At 34.8% G+C, this 11,498-nt stretch overlaps 1 pseudogene; it reads right to left on the reverse strand.

The window, feature by feature from the left end:
* Positions 1–2,365: 2,365 nt before the first annotated feature.
* On the reverse strand, positions 2,366–2,443 carry LOC125096506 (uncharacterized; annotated as a pseudogene).
* Positions 2,444–11,498: the final 9,055 nt, after the last annotated feature.

The following is an 11,498-nucleotide window of genomic DNA, read 5'->3' on the forward strand; positions in this document are numbered from 1 at the left end:
TAGATCACAAATAAGGGTGGTATTTACCCCACCCTGAGAAAGATGTGAAGGCATTTTCAGGTGTCATAGTAACAGGGAATACAACTTGTATCAATGAGCAAGCCCAAGGATGCCAGGAATGGCCTGGATAGTCCCACACAATGAACAATCTACCTTCCAAAATTGTTGCTTCTATGTTTAAGAAGATTATTATCAGAAGTCACTCTTATTAAAAGATAAAAGCATTGTTCCTCACCTTCCCTTTCTCTTTGTCTCTAACTAAAATAAGTTAACTGTTTATGCTCAGAATTAGGAAGTAGCTGTGTGAAAAAAAATCTTCCCACCTTTTTTTCTCCAGAAGATAAGTTCTGTGTTAATGAGGACCAAGAACTTTCGTGAATGCCGCATTGTAGATCATTGCCTGCAGTGTCCAGCACAGCAGTGCATTACTTGGCATTGCTTAACATCTTTCTTTGCCTCACTTCCTGTTTTCCCATCTTCATCTTTCTGGTTTTTCATCTTCTTCTTAAAGTATAAACACTTTTAATTCTTGTCTTTCTGTTTTCTAGAGAATATGGGCTAAAATAACTGGTCACCATTATCTCTCTTTATTAAAGTTACAGGACTATCCTGTGTATATATATCATGCTGTTCTCTCTCATGCACACATATGTGCATGCATAGAAATGCATATATATACACACAAATGCAAGCTATTCCTTCTTCCATTCCACATTATCCTTCTTCCATTCCACATCATCATTTATAATGGGAGGAATAAATTTCATTCTTCATGCCAATAGGTAAACATTCATTTTAAAGAAATATAAATCTTTATAGAAAAAAAACAAATAAGTGTGTTATGGAAGCTCTGATCTCAAAAGCTTGGGAGGAAGTAGGATAATACTGTGCACAATAGAGAGAAGATAAATTGTAGTTAGAGAAGAGGACAGATGGAAAGGGGAATGTAGGAAAGAGTTGGGGAGAGGATAACAGTGATTTGTAAGATGACAGAGGGTGTGCAATAAATACCATGACCCTTTATGGATTTCCCTGTGACTTTCAGTTGTTCATGAATAATTCCAAATGCACAGTATGATGGATTTCCTGTTGAACCAGTGAAAGTGCTGAGTTCCATGTTTAAATAAATATAGACTCAAACAGAAATAAAATATATGGGTAAAAAAATGACAAGACAGTCCCCAGATGACATGTAGTGGCAGAGATGTGATATATCTAAGGAAACTAAAAACCAGTCCTCAGCTGTATCTTAGATTATCTCATTACTATAGAACTTACCTAAATGTATCCCCTTACATTGTCTGTTAAATACCTGGGTGTATGTGCAGAAAAGTAAAAAATAATGCTTAAGCTATATAACCTTAGGAATATCGAATTTTAGGACAGCTATGGAAACTCCTCCGAGATTCATATATTTCTGCTGTGTAAGAAATATACTGTGAGATACTATATATTTCATAAAAATACCTCTGAAATTAGACAAGTTTCCACAATTATCCAAAAATAGAGTTTTCCTATGAAACCCTTTGTAAACTGAAATGATGTAAAGCAATGAAGCAGTTACTGTTAATTTACCTTTTTTTTTTTTTTTTTTTTTAGTATTCCCAGACCCAAAAAATAACCTCTTGTAGGCTTTTCTAATACCTTTAGGGCACATCTTGCTAATGAATGAACAAAATAAATGTAAATAAAGCACAGATGCTCACATAGTTCAAAGCTATGATGGCTTAATACTGAGATTCTGAATGTAATTCCTGGGGAAGGAGCTTGGCAGGGCCACTCCTGCTCAGGGTACATGATGCCTCTATGAAGGCTCACTGCAAAACAAATGCTGATGCTACTTTTTGTCCATAAATATATGGACAAAATATATATTTTGTCCATATATATATGGGCAAAATCTTCTTCAGATTTCTTTCAGTTAGTGAAAACAGGCATTAATTTATGTCCTCTGTAATAGCAAAATGGCATAATACAAACTTTTGGGGGAAAAAAGAATCTTAAAAGCAGTGAGAAAACAACAACAACATGCTATGTACAAGGAAACCCACATAACACAATCAACTGATTTTTCTGTAGAAAATTTTGCAGCTAAAACAGACTGTCATGATATATTCACACAAAGTGTTGAAAAGGAAACAAAACAAAACAAAACAAAACCTTCTATCCAAGAATACTATACCTGGCAAGGCTATCAAATAGAACTAAAGGAAAGTTAGAGTTTACTGAACAAGAGGAAAAAAAAAAAAAAAAACACAAAAAGCTAAAGAAGTTCATCACCACTAAACTAGCATTATAAGAAATGTTAAAGGGAATTCTTTAAGCTGGAAAAAAAAAAAGGGTATAAACCTATAACAAGAAAATATATGGATGTAAAAATCTCATTGGTAAAGTTGAATATATGGTAACAAACTATAGAAATGATCCCTGAAAGTATAGTCTTTCAAGTTGACTATATAGTAAAGGTAGTGGATTAATGATTAATAAAGCTAGTATGAAGGTTAAAAGACAAAAGTTGCAAAATTAACTATGACTACAAAATTAGTTATGATATACACAAAATAAAAGGTGGAAAATATGACATCAAAAAAATGAAGCATGGGAGAGAGGTAAAAATGCAGAGGTTGTAGAATGTGTTCAAATTTAAGTTAATATCAATTTAAAATAGACTAGTGTGTGTGTGGGTGGGTGGGTGGATGGAGTATATATACATACACACTGTTATATGTGAACTTCATGGTAACCACAAAGCAAAAACCTATAGTAGGTATGTAAAGATAATGAGAAAGGAATCTAAACAAAACACTAAAGAAAGTCATCAAATCACAGAGGAAGAGAGCAAAAGAAAAAGAAAAGAGAAGAACTGCAAAAACAGCCAGAAAACAATTAATGAATGGCAGTAAGTATATACCCATCAGTAGTCACAATAAATGTAAATGGACTAAATTTGCAATCAAAAGACATAGAGTGGCTGAATAGATTAAAAAAAAAAAATTCATCTATATGTTGCCTGTAATAAACTCACTAAGGACACACCACAGAGTGAAGTAAAGGAATGGAAAAAGATATTCCATTCAATGGAAATGAAAATAAAGCTGGTGTAGCTGTCCTTATTTCACAGAAGACAGACTTGTAACAAGGAAAAGAAGGGGATTACATAATAATAAAGATATCAGTCTAATAAGAGAAGATAACATTCAAAGAAACATAGGAACTCTGAAATATGTAAAGCAAATATTAACAGACATAAAGGGAGAAATTGACAGCAGTGCTAAATAGTAAAGGACTTTAATATCCCAATTACATCAATGATCACCCAGGCAGAAAATCAGTAAGGAAACATCAGCTTTATATAACACATTAGACCAGAGAGACTTATATACAAAGCAATCTATCCAAAACTAACAGAATATACATTCTTTTCAAGTGCACATGGGATATTCCCCAGGACAGATCTCATACATATTAGGCCACAAAACAAGTCTCAATAAATTTAAGAAGATTGAAGTCACATCAAGCTCTTTCTGACATTATGGTATGAAACTACGGGTCAATTAAAAAAAGAAAGCTGGAAAAATCACAAATATGTGGAGGATAAAACACCAGGCTACTGAAGAACCAATAGGTCCACCAGTTTATTGAATACCCAATAGGTCAATGGGAAAATCAAAGGGTTAAGCTGAAAATAAGTTAAGACAAATCAAAATGGAAATAAAATAATCCAAACTCTATAGGATGCAGTGAAAAAGTTCTAAGATGGAAATTCACAATACAGGCCTACCTTGAGAAACAAGAAAAATTTCAAGATAACAATCTAACATTATAATTAAAGAACTAGAAAAAGAAGAACGAATGAAACCACAAATGAGTAGGAGGAAGAAAAAAATAAAGGTCAGAATGGAAACAAAGAAAATAGAGACAAAAAATAGAAAAGATCAATGAAAATAAATGATGGTTCTTTGAAAGGATAAAGAAAATTGATGAATGTGGGTGAACAGAGTGAAGAGTATCAATTATACAGTGATAATGGATAACTAGACTTATTGTAGTAAGCATTCCGTAGTATACACAAATACCAAATTATTCTGTTGTACACTTGAAACTAATATAATGTCATATATAAATTTTATGTCAATAAAACAGGAATAGTATAATTACTATATTCACTTAATCTAATTTGAGCTCAATTTCTGTAACTTCTAACTCACTAAAATTGTGCTATGTAACAAAAAGGGAGGTATGAGGGAGTTTCTGTGAAGAAAGGAATTTTCTCAAAATGAATGCCACTTACTTTGTGGAGAAAACTTGGTGGTAATGAAGTTTTCCATAGGTAATTAAGGACAGCTGCCCAGAGTGGTTCAGTAGCCAGATGTCCAGCCCTGTGTCTACATGAAACTATTTCTAACTGTGGAGGCCAAGAAAAACAAGGCTGTACGCACCCCAAGTCTAGCCCTGACATAAGTGCAGCCATCTTGATGTTCCAGATTATCACAAAATATTTCTCGGATGCGAAAACTCGGGCATAACACTAACATGTTTGTTTTGGACCAAAATCAAATTTCATTTGGATTATATGAGGGTCTTCCTACTGTGGTACGCCCAGTTTCTTTCTCTCGTTACTATACGTAAGAAGTTAGAAATTAATGGGGTAACCAGTAAGAGGATGTAACAAGTGAGATCTTATCTGTTCATCTGTGAGTGTTCACAAAACAGAGGTCAGAGCTCACCTAGGCTGTTTATCCTATGACTATGGGGTTACTTTAATGGAAAAATCTTAAAAAAAAAAAAATAGGCAGCTAAAATTCCTCAAATGACTTACAACATTAACATACATTTTTTTGTATAATTAATGAGGTTCAGGTCTATGCTAAACACACATACTATCCCACCTGATGTTCAGAATAGCTGGTGTTTTTTGCCTAGTTTCCATCCTCTTTTATAGTTAAAGAAGTATACTTAGACAGAAGTGACTTCTCAAAGCCATGCAGAAAGTCAGTGACACACTAGCACTCCAGCTTCATCATGACTGGTGTTGAAACCCACATTCTTTTTCTTTTTTTTTTTTTTTTTGAATTTTATTTTATTTTATTTTTTTCAGTGTTAACCCAAGGCAGCGCTGTTACAGACTTTTGACTAGCAACAGAAAAAGGTTGTGCCTGTAACATTTCACCACTAGGAACTTTATTTATTCATGTCTCTCCAGTGAAATGGTGAGTTATAAAATATTTACTGTATACTTTAGAGTAATATAGCATATACAGAGGAATTAAATGAAGATATGTAGCATATAAAACATTTATACATTTTACTTGTGATCATCTATGGGAAATTAAAAATAACAGGTATGGCGATGGGATCTTCATGTTTATTCAATATATAAGAACAAAAAATGAATACGTGGTGAAACAATAATTTCAGAATATATCACTGGAAATAAATAAAAAGGAAGATTTTATGGGGCAGCATTTTTATGCTGTGAATAGAGTGTGTGTTTTGTATGTATGTAAGCTATAGTAGTTCTAAGTATGATTTTGTTAGCTTTCCTTGGTGCTGTAAATGCTGTGCAGGCAGTGTATTTGGGGGACTTTTTTTTTCTCCAACAACATACAGATGCACATCATAGCAAGTGAACTGCTCCTTCAATGCAGTGAGTATGAAGATTTTTTATGATACTGGTAATGATCCAGAACCAATTATGACATTGATACATTAAGCATTTCTTGGCAGTCAGCAGCTCTGTATCAATGGTCTTCATAAGATCTTATTTGATTAGGGAAACTATAAAAGACAGTACAACTGCATTGTTTTCATTGTCAATTTCTTTAGTGAAACTATAAACTCTCTGCATTACTGGAGAAGGTAGAAGGGACAGAGGTTGGTATTTTCACTTGGCTCATCAGGTCTGCTAAAATGAGTATTAGTACCATATTACTTTTTTTTTTTAAATCACAAATAAAAAGGAGGCTTAACTGCATGAACTTCATTTAAAATATTACCTTGATGAGTCACTCTTGGTCAAATTCACTAGAGAGAATTCAAGAGCCAAGGGCTCTGAATATGACAGGATAAATTTAGTTGTTCTTACATCAAATGATGCTGCCTTGCGTTGCAATTTGTACATGCAATGTTTCTGTTTGTTTATTTAAGCTGTAGTTTTCAAAAAGTATATATGTATAATAAATTTCACGCCTCGGGCAAATCTCTAAAACTTTAGCACATCTCCAAGCACCAAGTGAAACAAACAAACAAACAAACAAAAACCTTGTTAATCACAACTCACATTTTAAATGCCAATACATTGTAAACAAGTGTGCCTGGAACAAGTAATACCCATGAGTAAACCTACCAGTTTCATAGCTACTTAGGATTCTTCATCCCTCTAAAAAAAAGGAAGTTGTGATGATGGCTGGGATCATTGTTTCTGACTACCAAGGGGAAACTGGATTACTACTCCACAGCGGAGGGAAGGAGGAGTCTGTCTGTAGTAGGGAACCTCCCTTATGGTGGGTGTCCTTTAATATTGCCATGTCCCGTGAATAAAGTCAATAGAAAACTATTAAGAATTCAATCCAAGTAAGACTAATAATGGCTCACACACTTCAGAATAAAGGTTTGGGTCACCCCACCAGGTAAAGATGCATAACTAGCTGAGGTGCAGGCTAAAGGCAAAGAGGATACAGAATGGGTAGTGAAAGAACTATAGTTAAATATAAATACCGGGTATGACCACATGACCAACTGCAGAAATGAGAACATAATTATCATATTTCTCCCTTACTTTGCTATACATATGTGTGTATATCTTTATTTCCTTTCTTATTCCTCTATCATGTAATATAAGATTACTGATTTTATATCATAGTTTTTCAGTATTCTTAGTTTTACACCATAACTTCAATTTACAGGGTATCAAGGAGATGAGTAAACATGGCTTCAGAATTTTACCTCCTCTTCTGGAGAAGGTGTTAGTGCATTTTTTGTTTATACGGGACAATTTGAATCACATTGGGCAGAACAGTTGTATCAATTATTGTATCTTGTTAGGCAGACAGTATATCATGTGAGGCAGAATGATGACATTGTCATTGTCTTTACTTGAAGATTAAATGTGATTTAGGGAGATGTATATGATTGTCAAATTGACAAAGGGTGGACTTGTGATTTTATGTGTCAACTTGACTTGTCAAAGGGTGCCCAGATTACAAACTTCATTTCTAGATGTGTCTAAAACAGTGTGGATGAGATTAGCCTTTGAATTCATGAGTTCAGTGAAGTAGATTTTCCTCAAAGAGGGTAAGCATCATCCAATCCCTTGAGCCCCTGAATAGGACAAAAGATAGAGGAAGGAGGAATTCATCTATTTTCACTTCCTGCCTGCCTACATGAGTTGTCTCATCTCATCGCTTTCAGCATTAGGACTTGGATTAAACCACCAGGTCTCTTGATTCTTAGGCCTTCAGATTCAGACTGAGTTATACTGCCAACCTTCCTGGATCTTCAGTTGGTAAATAGCAGATTGTGGGATTTACCTTCCTCTATAATAACACACAGAATATATATTACGAATATTGGCTCACTGGTTTACAAATGCATATATGTAAATTTTGGTTTTGTTTCTTTGAAGGACCCTAATACAGCACATAAAAAAAGAAAAGTTATTAAGAATGAAAATAAGGATGTGGTATCAAATTATTATATTCAATCCATGGAAAAAGAATTTAGAGAAGAAAGAAAAATGGCTGGCTTTAACATTGAGATGGCTTCATAAAAAGATGAATTTGAAAGTACATGTTTAAGAAAGGGAAATCAAAAAGTTAATATTAATACAGTAAAAAAAAATTAGAAAAGCCCAAGTGCAGGAAAATGCCTAATATGTGTAGACAGAGTTATATCATGCCTATGAGCACTGGACTCAAATTGCCAATGTTGCAGAAAACCTTAAATTTTACAAACAGGAGTACACATTCAAAAAGAATTTGTTTCGTTTTATTTTGATAAAGGAAAATAAGCTAATCCTAGTCTGTTTTTGACTAGGAAAGAAAAATAATTGGTGAGGAAGCTTTGAAAGACTCACTGATACTGTTGCTTGTTGGAAATCCTTTGGGGCAGGGAAGCTTTAGGACCTCTTTGCTATTTGCTATTTTTGGCTGCTTGAGCAGAGAAAAAAAAAAAAAAAGACTTAATACCTTCTCAGAACCAGCAAAAGGGAATCAGCTTCAAATTCCACAAATTGATTAAAAAAAAAAAAAAACTTCCACAAATTGATATAAATCATATCATATCCTGGGGATTCTGATGATAAAGAATAATGGAATGCTGAGTGTATGGCATATGTGTTGGGGAGGATGGAGAGGAGCGTGAATTGGAAAAGTCAGCAAAGGCTACAAATGAAGGGACCTGTATGAGTTGCCAGGGAGCAGGACTTATCCACAATGCAAAGCCTTTAAAGTGTTTAAAATGCAGCACCTATCTGCTCTCAGCCCACTGCTGGGTCTGCAGTCTGACTGGTATGTGTGGTTATTTTTCCCTTTCCCTGGGCAAGAGTCACTGAAGTAGAGCTGGCTTTCATCATGGCTACCTGAACAGTAGGTAAATTAAAATTTCAGGTTTTAAGTTCTGCTGTTCGTAGGAACTCATGAAATTTGGCCTCTCTGGTTTTCAAAGCTCTATAGTGTGAGAGTCAGCTTCTCTTCCCTGTGGGGCCTGCTCATCCCATCTTTCCGTGGGCAGTCCTGCAAGTCCATTTAGCTTCCTAGCTTCCTACTCCTTCTCTGCCTGTCCTACCTCTTTGATGTGGCCTCTTCTCTACATTTAGCTGTGGAGTTTGTTCTGCCAGTCTTTGCATCATTTTCTGGGTTTACACTGATGGGAGTGTTATCTAGCTGTATCTGTAAAATGAGGTGAGCTTAGGGTCCTTGTATGCCCCCATCTTCCCAGACCTGCTGTTTAAAACCATTTTTAAGAGATTGGGCTCCAGTAACCCACAGCTATAGCTGACTTGAGAACCCATTCTTTATAGGCTGTTTTCCCACCTCGTTCCCTTCCTCACTCCTATATGGATGTTTTCTATACGTCTCAAATAAAATACTTGCTCTTGTATCCCTGTTCTAGGGTTTACTTCTGGAGGATCTATTTTTCCTTGATTTTTTTTTCCTGAATGCCATTAGAATATGTGCCTTTGATTTTAAGAATATAAATGGATATGGTGAATTCATTTAACATATGAGCAATATAGCCTGAGGGGTTTGGATAGAAAAAAATGGATGGCTGGATATACTGTGTAATTTGTCTTTGAGCTGCATATGGGGTGTGTATGTATGAAGTCACTTACCAACAATCAACTTAGCCAATGTCTTCTTGATTGACTAGGTTGTCCATCCAGACATAGTATTAGCCCAGTTTAATTCTTTCTGATGTTACTTCTCATCAAGCTATAAATACCTCTGTATTTTTCTATTCTCCATAGCCACCATGAAGATCTTGCAGCCTTTCTCTCATTGTGCTAAATTGCTAATGATCACAGCAGTATAAGGGTATGCTCCCAACATACTTCAAATCACATCTATCACCTGCCTTTGTCAGCTCTATATTACTGATGATAATGAAGTTTATTTGGGACCCTTTGTGGACATATGTCTTTCTTCTAAAATAATGTTAAGATTAAGGCTAAAGAGACATCCTGCAATCTTCTCTTGTGTGTGTTATGCACAGTATAAATTCTTCACAATTTTTGAAACATGAGCACTGACCTTACTTAGTTTTGTATAACTTCATGTAAGGCTTTAATTTTCTTTCATTTATTCTAATTTTGTAAAATTTTCCATGGAAATCTTCAATAGGGGAAGGAAAGTTATATAATTTGGATTCTGAAAAGCAAAAATGAAAGAAGGCCAGAAAAAAATAAAAGAATATATAAGGCAAATATTCAAAAAATCATATCACACGTGACGAATATGTTGAGTGAACCAAATTAACTATATTTCAACATAAAGGGCTGAGGGTAAAAGTCATGAAAATCCCTTAATGGAATGTCTAGTAATTTGGGCTTTGCCTATTAAAGATAAGAAGCCTTAAAAATTTTGGAGGAGAACATATATATGAAAAAAACAGTGTCTCCCCGAAACAGACTAGCAGATTAAGCTATTTGTCTTTTTTTTTTTTAAAGATTTATTTATTTATTTATTTATTTGAAACAGAGAGAGAGAGATCACAAGTAGGCAGAGAGACAGGCAGAGAGAGAGGAGAAAGCAGGCTCCCCGCTGAGCAGAGAGCCCGATGCGGGCCTCGATCCCAGGACCCTGAGATCACGACCTGAGCCGAAGGCAGAGGCTTAACCCACTGAGCCACCCAGGCGCCCCAGATTAAGCTATTTGGAAATTAGAATTTATATGGGGAATGTGGAGATTTTTAAAAAATAGTTTATTTAAGAAAAAAAAAATGTTTTCCCCCAAATTCATGACAAAAGAAATGACTATCAAGGGAACTGCTGAAAAAACAAACAAAACCCACATCTGAGGGGGTACAATTTAGGGGAATGGATGTCCTCTTTAATAGATTTTAAGCCAGAATGATTGGGAAGATGGTGGAAGTAGGCTGCAAGGTCGTTTGGTGCATGTCAAACAGAAAAATACAGCGATTTCTACCACCCTCTGGAAAGTAAATCAGAAAGAAATCAGGCTTTAATACTGTGTCCCAACTGAAGGTTGGAAAGGTATCTGGAACTCAGAAATAAACAAAAATACCTTTCTTCAGATCCAGCAGTTGTTTCAAAAAATTATCTAGGACTTGTGGTGTTTAAGAACACAAACTTGAGGGGCGCCTGGATGGCTCAATGGATTAAGCCCCCGTAGGGCTCTCTGCTCAGCAGGGAGCCTGCTTCCCTTCCTCTCTCTCTGCCTGCCTCTCTGCTTACTTGTGATCTCTGCCTGTCAAATAAATAAATAAAATAAAATCTTTAAAAAAAAAAAAAAAAAAAAGGACACAAACTTGACCTAAGGGTCTAATCTTCTAGTTGCAGCTAACTAGCTGATCATATAAAAATTACTTAAGTTTGTAAGTCTCACTTTCCTTACCTTTTAATGGGAATGTCAGAACCTAGCATAAGTTTATCATGAAGATTAAAATACAAATATGCACTTCAAACACTTAATGAAGTTGACAATGATGAATGATGACAATGACAATAATGATGATGACAGCCATGGTGATAATGATGACATTAATTTTCATTTCCTCTTTAGTTGGATAAAATATTCTATTATACTAAACAGGTAAACAGCAGAATAGGACTCTTTGAGTCAGGGATAGCACTTTTCCTGACCTCTCATAATATTTTCTTTATGAAATTATCTAAGCAAATAATTAAATAGAATGAAAAAGACTTTCAATATCTGTTTGACAGCTACATTTCTTATTCTCAGGTGATGAAGGAATTTTTCCAACTAATAGAATCATATAATAAATAACATAAAAAATCATATACTATAATCATGTTCCAT

This window comes from Lutra lutra, chromosome 3, assembly GCF_902655055.1.
Source record: "Lutra lutra chromosome 3, mLutLut1.2, whole genome shotgun sequence".
NCBI lineage: Eukaryota > Metazoa > Chordata > Mammalia > Carnivora > Mustelidae > Lutra > Lutra lutra.